Source organism: Puma concolor, unplaced genomic scaffold (assembly GCF_028749965.1).
Source record: "Puma concolor isolate L17-30 unplaced genomic scaffold, mPumCon1.1.hap2 unalloc_scaffold_34, whole genome shotgun sequence".
In the NCBI taxonomy this organism is placed as follows: domain Eukaryota; kingdom Metazoa; phylum Chordata; class Mammalia; order Carnivora; family Felidae; genus Puma; species Puma concolor.
The window spans coordinates 59,834-73,667 of NW_028240241.1; the positions used below are offsets into that span (position 1 = coordinate 59,834).

At 42.4% G+C, this 13,834-nt stretch overlaps 1 protein-coding gene across 3 annotated transcripts in view; it reads left to right on the forward strand.

Moving 5' to 3' along the window:
• Window positions 1-13,834, forward strand: part of LOC147571264 (leucine-rich repeat-containing protein 37A2-like) — a 51,315-nt gene that overhangs the window by 3,202 nt on the left and 34,279 nt on the right. For 2 of the 3 annotated variants that reach the window (XR_015247538.1, XR_015247539.1), the window contains exon 3: window positions 4,948-5,057. The gene's annotated coding sequence lies outside the window, so the exon portion shown is untranslated. Of the gene's footprint in view, window positions 1-4,947; window positions 5,058-6,050; window positions 6,101-7,640; window positions 7,696-7,774; window positions 7,915-8,015; window positions 8,177-8,278; window positions 8,645-13,834 lie in introns of those variants that run through there. The other variant, XR_015247537.1, reaches the window with a different exon arrangement.

A 13,834-nucleotide genomic window follows, 5' to 3' on the forward strand; every position in this document is an offset into this window, starting at 1 on the left:
ACTTCTAGGAAAATGCTTTTATTTTCTGCTTTTATAAATAAAAAGAATGTCTAGTTATTGGGTGCTATCATTGGATACAGCTAGTTTTAGAACAAGGAAAATTCTGAATTGATCTTGTTAACTTTATTGATTTTTTAAATGTTTATTTTTGAGAGAGTAAGCAGGGGAGAGGCAGAGAGAGGGGGACAGAGGATCTGAAGTGTGCTCTGGTGCTTACAGCAGAGACCCCGGTATGGGGCTTGAACTCATGAAGCATGAGATCATGACCTAAGCTGAAGTCAGACGCTTAACTGACTGAGCCATCCAGGCGCCCTCTTTTTTTTTTTTTTTTTTTTTTTCCAATCCTTATTCACTTTATTTCGGAAAGTGGTAAAATAGCTGTGGAATACAGACCCTGTGAAGAGATCACAGATGCCAGTACTGAAGACGAGCTACAGGATTTAATTCAAGTATGTGGAGATTAAAGTTCAGGGGTGACATAGCCACTGTAGCCATAATGTAAAGCAACCAGCAGAATTTGGAAGACTTTGGCATTAGCTCTTTGGGAAATGTGAAACTCAGAAACTGCTTTTGACTGCAGGGGATTTCTGGGGCTTTTCCTGAAGTCCTGATCCTTGGCTCTGACCCCTTATTTGAAATTTGGAGTGCAAATTTCATCAGAGCACTCCCACAGTTGTGGACATAGGAGAGGACACAAGCCTTTTAGAGCTCCCCTCAAACAGAATCTCAAGGATTTGGGAACAGAGTAACTATGGCCTTAAAAGTGATTATACTACAGCGTTTGAAACCATTATGTCATTCAAATAGGATGTGTCACCCAGATGTTGGCATCTCATATATATCTTGCATGAATATCTTGCTGAAGAACTTTTCTGTAAATCACTCACGTGGATGCCCTGAATTAGGGATTAAGTTGCCAAAATAATTTCTTTTTTTTTTTTAATATATGAAATTTATTGTCAAATTGGTTTCCATACAACACCCAGTGCTCATTCCAAAAGGTGCCCTCCTCAATACCCATCACCCACCCTCCCCTCCCTCCCACCCCCCATCAACCCTCAGTTTGTTCTCAGTTTTTAACAGTCTCTTATGCTTTGGCTCTCTCCCACTCTAACCTCTTTTTTTTTTTTTTTCCTTCCCCTCCCCCATGGGTTTCTGTTAAGTTTCTCAGGATCCACATAAGAGTGAAATCATATGGTATCTGTCTTTCTCTGTATGGCTTATTTCACTTAGCATCACACTCTCCAGTTCCATCCACGTTGCTACAAAAGGCCATATTTCATTTTTTCTCATTGCCACGTAGTATTCCATTGTGTATATAAACCACAATTTCTTTATCCATTCATCAGTTGATGGACATTTAGGCTCTTTCCATCATTTGGCTATTGTTGAGAGTGCTGCTATAAACATTGGGGTACAAGTGCCCCTATGCATCAGTACTCCTGTATCCCTTGGATAAATTCCTAGCAGTGCTATTGCTGGGTCATAGGGTAGGTCTATTTTTAATTTTCTGAGGAACCTCCACACTGCTTTCCAGAGCGGCTGCACCAATTTGCATTCCCACCAACAGTGCAAGAGGGTTCCCGTTTCTCCACATCCTCTCCAGCATCTATAGTCTCCCGATTTGTTCATTTTGGCCACTCTGACTGGCGTGAGGTGATATCTGAGTGTGGTTTTGATTTGTATTTCCCTGATAAGGAGCGACGTTGAACATCTTTTCATGTGCCTGTTGGCCATCCGGATGTCTTCTTTAGAGAAGTGTCTATTCATGTTTTCTGCCCATTTCTTCACTGGGTTATTTGCTTTTTGGGTGTGGAGTTTGGTGAGCTCTTTATAGATTTTGGATACTAGCCCTTTGTCCGATATGTCATTTGCAAATATCTTTTCCCATTCCGTTGGTTGCCTTTTAGTTTTGTTGGTTGTTTCCTTTGCTGTGCAGAAGCTTTTTATCTTCATAAGGTCCCAGTAATTCACTTTTGCTTTTAATTCCCTTGCCTTTGGGGATGTGTCGAGTAAGAGATTGCTACGGCTGAGGTCAGAGAGGTCTTTTCCTGCTTTCTCCTCTAAGGTTTTGATGGTTTCCTGTCTCCCATTCAGGTCCTTTATCCATTTTGAGTTTATTTTTGTGAATGGTGTGAGAAAGTGGTCTAGTTTCAACCTTCTGCATGTTGCTGTCCAGTTCTCCCAGCACCATTTGTTAAAGAGACTGTCTTTTTTCCATTGGGTGTTCTTTCCTGCTTTGTCAAAGATGAGTTGGCCATACAAAGATTACAGCTTTGTAGTAGAGGCTAAAGTCTGGGATTATGATGCCTCCTGCTTTGGTCTTCTTCTTCAAAATTACTTTGGCTATTTGGGGCCTTTTGTGGTTCCATATGAATTTTAGGATTGCTTGTTCTAGTTTCGAGAAGAATGCTGGTGCAATTTTGATTGGGATTGCATTGAATGTGTAGATAGCTTTGGGTAGTATGGACATTTTGACAATATCCTTCCAATCCATGAGCAGGGAATGTCTTTCCATTTCTTTAAATCTTCTTCAATTACCTTCATAAGTTTCCTATAGTTTTCAGCATACAGATCTTTTACATCTTTGGTTAGATTTATTCCTAGGTATTTTATGCTTCTTGGTGCAGTTGTGAATGGGATCAGTTTCTTTATTTGTCTCTCTGTTGCTTCATTGTTAGTGTATAAGAATGCAACTGATTTCTTGATTTCTGATACATTGATTTTGTATCCTGCAACTTTGCTGAATTCATGTATCAGTTCTAGGAGACTTTTGGTGGAGTCTATCGGATTTTCTTTTGGCTTCCAGTAGCATGATAAATAGTTCTCCATCCCCTCACTCTCAATCTAAAGGTGTCCTCAGGTCTAAAATGAGTCTCTTGTAGACAGCAAATAGATGGGTCTTGTTTTTTTATCCATTCTGATACCCTATGTCTTTTGGTTGGCGCATTTAATCCATTTACATTCAGTGTTATTATAGAAAGATACGGGTTTAGAGTCATTGTGATGTCTGTATGTTTTATGCTTGTAGCGATGTCTCTGGTACTTTGTCTCACAGGGTCCCCCTTAGGATCTCTTGTAGGGCTGGTTTAGTGGTGACAAATTCCTTCAGTTTTTGTTTGTTTGGGAAGACCTTTATCTCTCCTTCTATTCTAAATGACAGACTTGCTGGATAAAGGATTCTCGGCTGCATACTTTTTCTGTTTAGCACACTGAAGATCTCGTGCCAATTCTTTCTGGCCTGCCAAGTTTCAAAAGAGAGATCAGTCACGAGTCTTATAGGTCTCCCTTTATATGTGAGGGCACGTATATGTGAAAGGCTGCTTTCAGAATTTTCTCTTTATCCTTGTATTTTGCCAGTTTCACTATGATATGTCGTGCAGAAGATGGATTCAAGTTACGTCTGACGGGAGATCTCTGTGCCTCTTGGATTTCAATGCCTTTTTCCTTCCCCAGTGCAGGGAAGTTCTCAGCTATAATTTCTTCAAGTACCCTTTCAGCACCTTTCCCTCTCTCTTCCTCCTCTGAGATACCAATTATGCGTATATTATTTCTTTTTAGTGTATCGCTCAGTTCTCTAATTTTCCCCTCATACTCCTGGATTTTTTTATCTCTCTTTCTCTCAGCTTCCTCTTTTTCCATAACTTTATCTTCTAGTTCACCTATTCTCTCCTCTGCCTCTTCAATCCGAGCTGTCGTCGTTTCCATTTTGTTTTGCATTTCGTTTAAAGCGCTTTTCAGCTCCTCGTGACTGTTCCTTAGTCCCTTGATCTCTGTAGCAAGAGATTCTCTGCTGTCCTCTATACTGTTTGCAAGCCCAGCGATTAATTTTATGACTATTATTCTAAATTCACTTTCTGTTATATTATTTAAATCCTTTTTGATCAGTTCATTAGCTGTTGTTATTTCCTGGAGATGCTTCTGAGGGGAATTCTTCCGCTTGGTCATTTTGGGTAGTCCCTGGAGTGGTGAGGACCTGCAGGGCACTTCCCCTGTGCTGTGGTGTATAACTGGAGTTGGTGGGCGGGGCCGCAGTCCGACCTGATGTCTGCCCCCAGCCCACCGCTGGGGCCACAGTCAGACTGGTGTGTGCCTTCTCTTCCCCTCCTAGGGGCGGGATTCACTGTAGGGTGCGTGGCCCATCTGGGGTACTTGCACACTGCCAGGCTTGTGATGCTGGGGATCTGGCGTATTAGCTGGGGTGGGTAGGTAAGGTGCACGGGGGCAGGAGGGGCAGGCTTAGCTCGCTTCTCCTTAGGTGATCCACTTCAGGAGGGGCCCCTCTTCCGTGGGCCTCTCGTCTGCGCTTGGCTCTGGAGACTCCGTTCTGCTATTCCTCTGGCGGTTTTCTGTTTATTTAGGCAGGTGTAGTTGGGATCTAAGTGATTAGGTCCCAAGTTTAAACGTCCAATCTTTCCAAAAAATTGGAAACTGCCCAACAGCAGGAGAAGAGCTTAGACGAGGTTGAGAGTGTGGGGAAAAAGTTCCTGAGAGTGAACAAGGTCATCAAGGGCCCAAAGGGCATACGGAAAAGGCACTTAAAAGAACTGAGACGTCAGAACATCCAGAGGAAACAGAACGCCCAGCCGTCTGTGGAGAACATGGCCAAGGAAAGAAGGCTCAGGAGACCATCCCCAGGGGAGCTTCACGCGGCGCACAGGCCCAGCAAATTAGTGGGAAGCTCCGTCAATACAGAAACTTCCTTCATAGATGAGCACAAGGCAGCGGTCTCTTCTTTCATGAAGCATTACTCTTTGGACAGGCCTTCTGCCACCCCCGCTCCCAAGGAAAGAAGGCTCAGGAGACCATCGCCAGGGCAGCTTCACGTGGCGCACAGGCCCAGCAAATTAGGGGGAAGCTCCTTCAATACAGAGTCGTTAAAGAATAGTTAACTTTCATCCTATCTCTGTTTTCTAAAAAAATTTTTCTTTCCCCTTTTTTTTTTAGCTCACAAAAGAAGTTCCAGGCTATGGCTATAACAACAAACTCATCTTGGCAATATCTGTGACTGGTAGTAGTTTGTGACGGTTTTGATCATAGTTTTCTGTCTCATTGAGGTAAGGAGAACAATTAATTCAGATTCCCAGACTATATTCCTTCTTTATAATAGATTCAGAACCCACAAACTGAAAATCAAAGCCACTTTCCCACCTATCACGACCTGATATCCCTCTTCAGTCTGGAGGAAGGAGATAGGCTTTGTCCTTTCATTGCAAAGTATATTCCAGGGATTTTAAAAGGAACCCCACTGCCGGGAGACATCTGTGGATTGTAACCAAGATAACAAGCCATTAGCTTGTTCTGAGACATTAGGTCTAAGAAGGCCACAGTTGACACGATAGTAAAATTTCTTCAACTCAAAAAAATTATGTCGATTCGATGCACTCACCAGTCATCCTCCTCCTACCACTGATTTCTTTCCTCGTTGGCTAAAATGATGAGAGAGAAATAGTCTTCACCTTCATGGAGCTATCAGTCATCTCGGAAGAAAGGGCATGGCTTAGAGATAAAAGTGTCATCTTGTTGATTAATTAGATGTACCTACAGCTCTCTCCTCCACTTCGCAAGGCATTGTGTAGACAGGTTCAGTTAAAACCCTGCAGCTAAAATCCTGCATCAGGCTACTCAAAGCTTGTCATAATTACAGTTGCCTATTCCTGGAGCTTGCCTGTTTACCTTTTATTCAATTATGTATGAATTGAATATATATTCAATATATTTATTCAAATATACATCCTACTCTTGTCCTTGACTTTAAAACAGTGCTGCTGTTTAGGTTTCTGGTAGACACTTTTCTTTTCCTCCTCCCAAGAATTTTTATTAGGAATTATCTGTTGAATGTTATCTGAGACAGTCAGTAAAATGTATTATCAGCTGCACACAAGTTAGGTGTTATTGAAGAGTCAAAGGACTATTAAACAAATTCCTGTCCTAGGAAAAGTTATCATCTCACTGGGTAGAGAAGACCTAAAATGCAAAGGAATGAATAAAGATTTGGAGGGAGTGGTTATTGTGATGGGTAACTGTGATCATGTTCTCTTCCAAAACAGATTCGTTCTCATAGAGCAGCAGCCAAGGAAGGTAAAGAAGGAAGCTCAAGGTAAATATTAGTCTGGCAATCGTTAAAGTAGAATTTTAGAACTAGATTTTCAAACTCATCTATTTCAATCCCCTTGTTTTACAGCCAGGAAATCACCAAAGGCAGAAAGAATACATATTTGGCCTAATGCTTTGCCTGGATCCCGCAAAGTTAGCTGCCCAGCCAAACCCGAGTTAGAATGGGGCTGGCACAGAGCACCTGCTCACTAGACCTTTAAAGAAAGATCGTGGGGGGACGGGGGTGGAAATGTTCAGACCCGTTGCTCTTGGCGGTGGGCATCGGGCCTGGCCACAGACCTTCTCAGAGGCTCTGGAGAAGGGATAGGGAGGGCCAAAAGTCGTGGGGTGAAGGGGCTAGTCTTCAAGCATGATGGAAGGTGGAATACATGAGTCCGTCCTATAGAGTGGGGGGGAGACTTCCTTCTTCCTCCTTCTGGTTTTCGAGGCCCCGCTCTCCATTCCCTTTATCCAGACCCAATAGAATTTGAACTGGGAGAGACCTTAGATAATCATTTATCTCTTCCTTTTATAATAATGAGATGGAGAAGGAGAAAAGGAAGATGTCTTGCCGGACGGTTGTATCACTAGTACCACTAGAACCAGAAAGAAGATGGTTCCTTTCCAGTTGGGCATGTCTCTGACTACACTGTTCTTGGGCTGTGAACTGCATTTTATGTCACAACTCAGTGCACACATACCGTATAGACATAAGTCCCTTCTAAAACAAACTTACCATACACTCTGATTCTTTCTGTTCTGTTTGAGTTTATTATTTATTTGGGGGGGGGTGGAGCAGAGAGGGAGAGAGAGAGAGAGAGAGAGAGAGAGAGAGAATCCCAAGCAGGTTCTACACTATCAGCACAGAGCCAGACACAGGGCTCAATGTCACAATCTGTGAGATCATCACTTGAGGCAAAATCAAGACTTGGGCTGCTCACCTGACTGAGCCACCCAGGTACCCCCTATTCCGTTTGTATGCAAAAAGAGTATTTTGTGTTTTAGCGCTAGCCGTGTGTTTTAAGGTGATTTCACGACCCACTCCCTCATCTGCCTGCAGTGTGACAGTCAGTGAGCTAGATAACTGCTGGTTGGACTCAGGCATTCACTCGGTGCGATTCATCTCGTAAGGTAAAGCAGCTAGGAAAATGGAAAACCTCCCCACCCGCCAGCAAATGATGCCTGGGAGGCTAAGCCTGGCGGGGACGGATGTAAAATGCTTCTGGAGAGAGTTAGGTGCTTCTGCCGTGTGGTCACCCAGTTTGTTGACTGCACAAGGGCACTTGGCCAAGGGCCAGAAGGGGAGCAGGGTGAAAATCCTGCCTATACTTCATGTCAAGTTACATACAAAGGTCTCCCAGGGACACTGTGGGGCCATTATGGACAGACACAGGACAATTCTGAAAGCCCAGCATGTATGGAATTATTTCTGAGATCCCAGGTCTGTGTTGATTTTGCTTGCTAATAAGACTGGAGAAATACATTGTGAGAGGCATGGAAAATGGTACGAATCACTAATTGTCTGTGTGTGTGTTTCCTTCAAGGGGCTGCTTTGGATCTGGGCTGCATAACAGATGCTCAAAGGAAAGTGACATTCAGGTAAATCTGAGGAGGATAAAGTACCGTGGCTGGAGAAGGCAGGGGAAAAGGACCTAACATTGTCCTTTCTGTTTTCTAGGAGGGCTTTTTCTGGAGAAGGCGGCCACTTTGGCTTAGGGACATGTACAGACCTCTCAATGCCACACGCAATAAAAACATGGCACAGAAGCTACACAAGGATTCTTCTCAGGAAGAAGAGATTTTCCACATGGAACTAGGGTACGTGATTGGGGAAGATTTTCTCTAAAATGGGGAAATTATGAAGAGTCGAATTGTTCCTTTCGACAGTCAAAGCCTTGGCATTCTTCTCCTTTTCCCAGGGAGGCTGGCAAAGCCACAGCAGAGAAGGCCACAGATTCCACTACTGAAGAGCTGGGTGACGAGAGTGAGACACTGTGTGAGGTTGTCACAGAGTGAACGCCGTCCTGCCTCAGGCCACCTACAAAGTTTACTTTCCGATACTGGCTTCTCAGCATTGCTTGTAAAATACTTGTTTTTCTCATATTGAAATGTAGAAATCCATGACCAGTTCTAGCCACGTGGTAAGGAACTAAAACGTAAACAGTTCAGAATTTATCTACAGACAACAGGGGCCACGGGCGAGAGAAGCAGGACTGAAGCCAGAGTCCCTCGTGGTAGCCAGGATTTCTGCAAGACACAAATGGGCAAAGTAGGGTGAATGGGGCGTCTTTCCCTCATTTCCCTGATACAGTCAGTCTCTGGAAACCGGACAACGTATCTTCAAGGGGCTTAGACTATTAAGTTCATTCACAGCTTATTCTGGTGCTCTCTCCCCTGGCTCACCAAATACCAGTTATTCACAACGCGCACAACAGCAGAGCTGTTAACTTATGACCTCCCAGACGCTAAGTCGCGCTTGTTGTCGGAACACAGTCCGTCAGGCCCCTCAGCTTTTGCCAGCCACACTCGGGGGCTCTGCTTGGCCGGCCAGCCGCCCCTCCGCCCCGGCTCCCTCCCGCCAGTCCGTGGAGCGCGCACCGCCTCGCAGTCCTTCCTACCCTCTTCCGTGGGCCTCTCGTCTGCGCTTGGCTCCGGAGACTCCGTTCTGCTAATCCTCTGGCGGTTTTCTGGGTTATTTAGGCAGGTGTGGGTGGAATCTAAGTGATCAGCAGGACGCGCGGTGAGCCCAGCGTCCTCCTACGCCGCCATCTTCCCTCTCTCCTCGCCAATATAATTTCTAAAAGAAAATACTCCAGAGTAATTAACAGGCATTATCTACCCAAGGAATGGAACAAATAGGAGGTTCAGGTTCTAAGGAGCTGCCTTGTTTGTGCCATTGGCCCCACGCTAGCTCTTTATTAATTGCACCACCTGGGATGCTGATAGCTGCAGAAAGTAGAAAGTTGGCATTTACTGCATTGGAATATTCCCCACAGGGTTGCCAGTGATTCTCTTATTTATTCCGTTCATTCCTTTCCTACCTATTCAAGGATCTGAACTGTGTTTCTTCACAGAAATTTCCAAGGAAACTCTATTTCTTACATTGATGAAAATGTATGGAAGGGATACCGTTGGGCTGAGAAACTGTGAGTATATTCTCTCCAAATACGAATACAAAAAAAAAAAAAAAACAAAAACAAAAACAAAAAAACTAACTGCATTCTAAGGTCCTTCTTGGTCCAGAACTTTGAAGTCAGTAGCTCTGAGGAAAGGTGTTTCCCCTTCCATATCCCAACTCAACCTCTACTGATTGCAATTCTGTGTTAATTTTTTTTTTAACGTTTATTTATTTTTGAAACAGAGAGAGACAGAGCATGAACGGGGGAGGGTCAGAGAGAGGGAGACACAGAATCTGAAACAGGCTCCAGGCTCTGAGCTGTCAGCACAGAGCCCGACGCAGGGCTCGAACTCACGGACTGCGAGATCATGACCTGAGCTGAAGTCGGCCGCTTAACCGACTGAGCCACCCAGGCGCCCCATCTGTGTTTATTTTAAAAATTAAATTTGGCAGGTTCCCTTTAAAATTAGAATCAATTTCAACTTATTTTCCATTATACAAGGAATACATGATTATAGTCTCAATATATAAAAATGAAATAACGGGGGGCCTGGGGGGCTTATTCGTTTAAGTGTCCAACTTCGGCTCAGGTCATAATCTCAACGGTTCGTGGGTTCAAGCCCCACGTTGGGCTCTGTGTTGACAGCTCAGAGCCTGGAGCCTGCTTCGGATTCTGTCTCCCTCTCTCTCTGCCCCTCCCCTGCTCATTCATTCCCTCTCTCTCTGTCTCAAAAATAAGTAAACATTAAAAAAATTTTTTTTGATGAAATAACAGATATAGTGAACACCTGCCTTATGTTCTAATCCCCCCACTGCTGGGATAGCCACTACTCTGGATTTAGTATATATCCTTCCAGACCTTTTTCCATGCATTTGCCTACATACATATTTCCAGCAAAATAGGTTTGTTGTGTGATTTTCTTATCTTTTTTTTACAGAAATTGTAACATCCTACAACTCGATTCTTTTGCTTCGTGGTATGTCTTAGACTTTTTTTCTTCCAGTACATAGAGGGTTACCCCATCCATGCAAACTGCTGCATAATATTCCATAGTATGAGTGTATTACGATTTAATAATTCCCCTCTTGATGGATGTTTAGGCTGTGTCCAGTTTTCTTATTACATGCATTGCTGCATGGACCACCTCATACATGCATCTTTGTGTACGTGGGTGGGTATTTCTGTAGAATAGATCCCTGGAAATGGAATTGTTGGGATGAAGACGATGTCGATATATACAATTTTAATTGCCCTCAAAAAAGTTGTGCCAATTTACACACCAATCCATACACCATGACAGCATTCATTTCCTCCTACCCTCCCACTCTTGGATATTCTCCATTTCTTGGCTGATCTGGTGGGTGAATAAAATGGGTCCCTTCTGAATTTGAATTTTTCTGATTACTTATACATTTAAATATCTCTGTATGTTTCCTGGGCATTTGTGTTTCTTGTCTGAATTTTCTGTCCTTTGCCAATTTTTTTGTTATCTTTTTTTTTTTAATTTTTTTTTTCAACGTTTATTTATTTTTGCGACAGAGAGAGACAGAGCATGAACGGGGGAGGGGCAGAGAGAGAGGGAGACACAGAATCGGAAACAGGCTCCAGGCTCTGAGCCATCAGCCCAGAGCCTGACGCGGGGCTCGAACTCACGGACCGCGAGATCGTGACCTGGCTGAAGTCGGACGCTTAACCGACTGCACCACCCAGGCGCCCCTGTTATCTTTTTTTTTTTTTTTTAATTGATTTGTAGAAAAAGTCAGTGTAGACACAAGTAATTTTGGAAACAATATTATACTCAAAGTAATTGACTGGCATTTTTCATGACAGATTGTGTGTCATATCATTAGTTCAACTTGGGTAGATAAGTCATAAATGACTTCTGAATTAATAATAAAAGACATAACAGTCATAGTAATCTAAATGTAGGGATTATGATCCCCCTGAAGTAGATTCCCCCCTGCCCCTTAGTCTGACAACCTTACTGGTAAGGGACAAATGGTAGAATAAGGTAGTTGTTTTCTTATGAATTTTATGAATTTCTTAAATACTATATATAGTTTATATTTTCTCATGATGGTATCTAACTTGGAGATCTTATTTCCCGAACTTGTAAGAAAAATGAAAGTAATTTGGCACAAGAAACAAGAGAGAGTGGAGAGAGTGGGTAGGCTGAGGGACAGGGGTAGGAGAAAAACTTTGAATTGTGTATTATATACCTTTGGAATTCTGAGCCATGCAAATATATATTACCTATTAAAAAAATAAACTGAAATTAAAAAAATATTTTTTGAAAAGCATGTATTTGGTAGTTTATATACTAGAACATGAATCTGGTAAGATTTGATGATTCTTAAAAAATTTTTAAATGTTTATTTATTTTTGAGAGAGAGAGAGAGAGAGCTAGCGAGCAGGGAAGGGGCAGAGAGAGAGGGAGACACAGAGTCCAAAGCAGGCTCTGAGCCACCCAGGTGCCCCAAGATTTGATGATTTCTAATTCAGCTTGAGGGTTATGCCTTGTAAGACAGAAGTTTTTAACTATGGGTCAATAGTCCCCTGGGGCAGGATTTTTAACCTTTTTTTCTATATATCAATTTTTAAAAAAAAATTTTTTTTTAACATTTATTTATTGCTGAGAGACAGAGCATGAACAGGGGAGGGGCAGAAAGAGAGGGAGACACAGAATTGGAAGCAGGCTCCAGGCTCTGATCTGTCAGCAGAGAGCCCAATGTGGGGCTCGAACCCACGAACCGTGAGATCATGACCTGAGCTGAAGTTGGACACTTAACAGACTGAGCCACCCAGGCACCCTTCTATATATCGGTTGATGATCTGCAGAAGCTTATGTTCTTGAGATAATGTTTTCAAATGTATAATAAGTTAAAATATATAGGAAAAGGAAATTATGTGGAAATAGAGTTTTCAAAAATTTTTTAAAAAGATTAGTGATATAGCAATAAATCTGCTTCTGTTAGAATATTAAATAACAAAATATAATGGTAGGCCTACTAACTATTATAACTTCAAGGTACTGATGAAAATAAATGATATTTTGAGATATCCACGCCAAATATGTGATATGAAAATATCTGATTTCTGCTGGGGACCAAATTAACTATACTAATCTGTGGTTTGTTGCCTACATTCATAATGGAAGGAAATGCTAATTCTAGTTAGAGGTTTGTGAAAATAGAGATGTGATTTTATTTTCCATCCAAGTTTGGCACCCACAAATTCAGTCCATTCTATTCACGGACGTGAGCCCTAAAGGGATGGTCTGCAAATTGAAATTGCATGCACACCTTTGCACGTATTCAAGAAAGTGCAGTTTTCTAGGGAAAGGGTCCATTCCATAGCTTTTATGAAATTCTCAAAAGGTTCTTGTCTCAAAATATTGAGTCACAAATTGGGGTGGAGGTGGAGAAAGACATGTGTTTTCCTGTGAAGTTGTACTTATTCTCATAAATGATGATAAATGAATGATTTGTTTTAATTAAAAGTAGTATATTTGCAAATTGATACCTGTCACTTTCTGAATTCATTCAACAAATATTTATGGAGCATCTCCTATGTCCCAGGAACTGTTTTACATGCCATTGATATAAGCTCAAGAACAAAACTGACCAAATATCCCACTTGTCAAGGGGTTTACAAATATATAATATAAAAACAAATATGTAAATATAATAAATACATATAATTTCAAGTATTGGTAAGAAATCAGTGGCCAGATCTCTCAAGTTTTCTAATTTATTTTTTTTTAATTTTTTTAACGTTTTATTTTTCTTTTTGAGACAGAGAGAGACAGAGCATGAATGGGGGAGGGGCAGAGAGAGAGGGAGACACAGAATTGGAAGCAGGCTCCAGGCTCTGAGCCATCAGCCCAGAGCCTGACGCGGGGCTCGAACTCACGGGCCGCGAGATCATGACCTAAGCTGAAGTCGGCCGCTTGACCGACTGAGCCACCCAGGCGCCCCTCAAGTTTTCTAATTTATTCAACGACCATTTCTGCTGCTCATAGACTGAGTTTTTTACTAATGATAATACTTTTCATTCATATAATCTTGAGTTGGTTCTTTTTATTAGATGTACTGTTTACCTCTATCTGAGGATATATTAATGATGCTATTCCAAATTTTTTATAGTGTTTATTTTTGAGAGAGAGAGAGAGTGAGAGACAGAGTGCAAGTTGGGGAGGGGCAGAGAGAGAGGGAGACACAGAATCTGAAGCAGGCTCCAGGCTCTGAGCTTCAGCCCAGAGCCCAGTGCAGGGCTTGAGCCCATGGACTGCAACCTGAGCCGAAGTCGGATGCTTAACCGACTGAGCCACGCAGGTGCCCCATTAATGTTGGTATTCTCAAATCCTTTTGTGTTTTCTCTGTTAACTGTGTCATTGACTATAAGCTGTTATATTTGTTTTTTATTTTCTGTCCTGAATGGAATTGGCTTTCTCACTCCACATGGTCATTCCTGAGTGCAATTTATCTTTGTAGTTGAGATTTGACTTGCTTCTGTTTTCTGGTCCTAAGGAAGAGGTGAAATGAACCACGGGGCTTGTTATTGGTGACAGGTCCCCCTGAGAGTTAAAGAAGAGGTGGGAGGTGACTTCTAATGGCTAG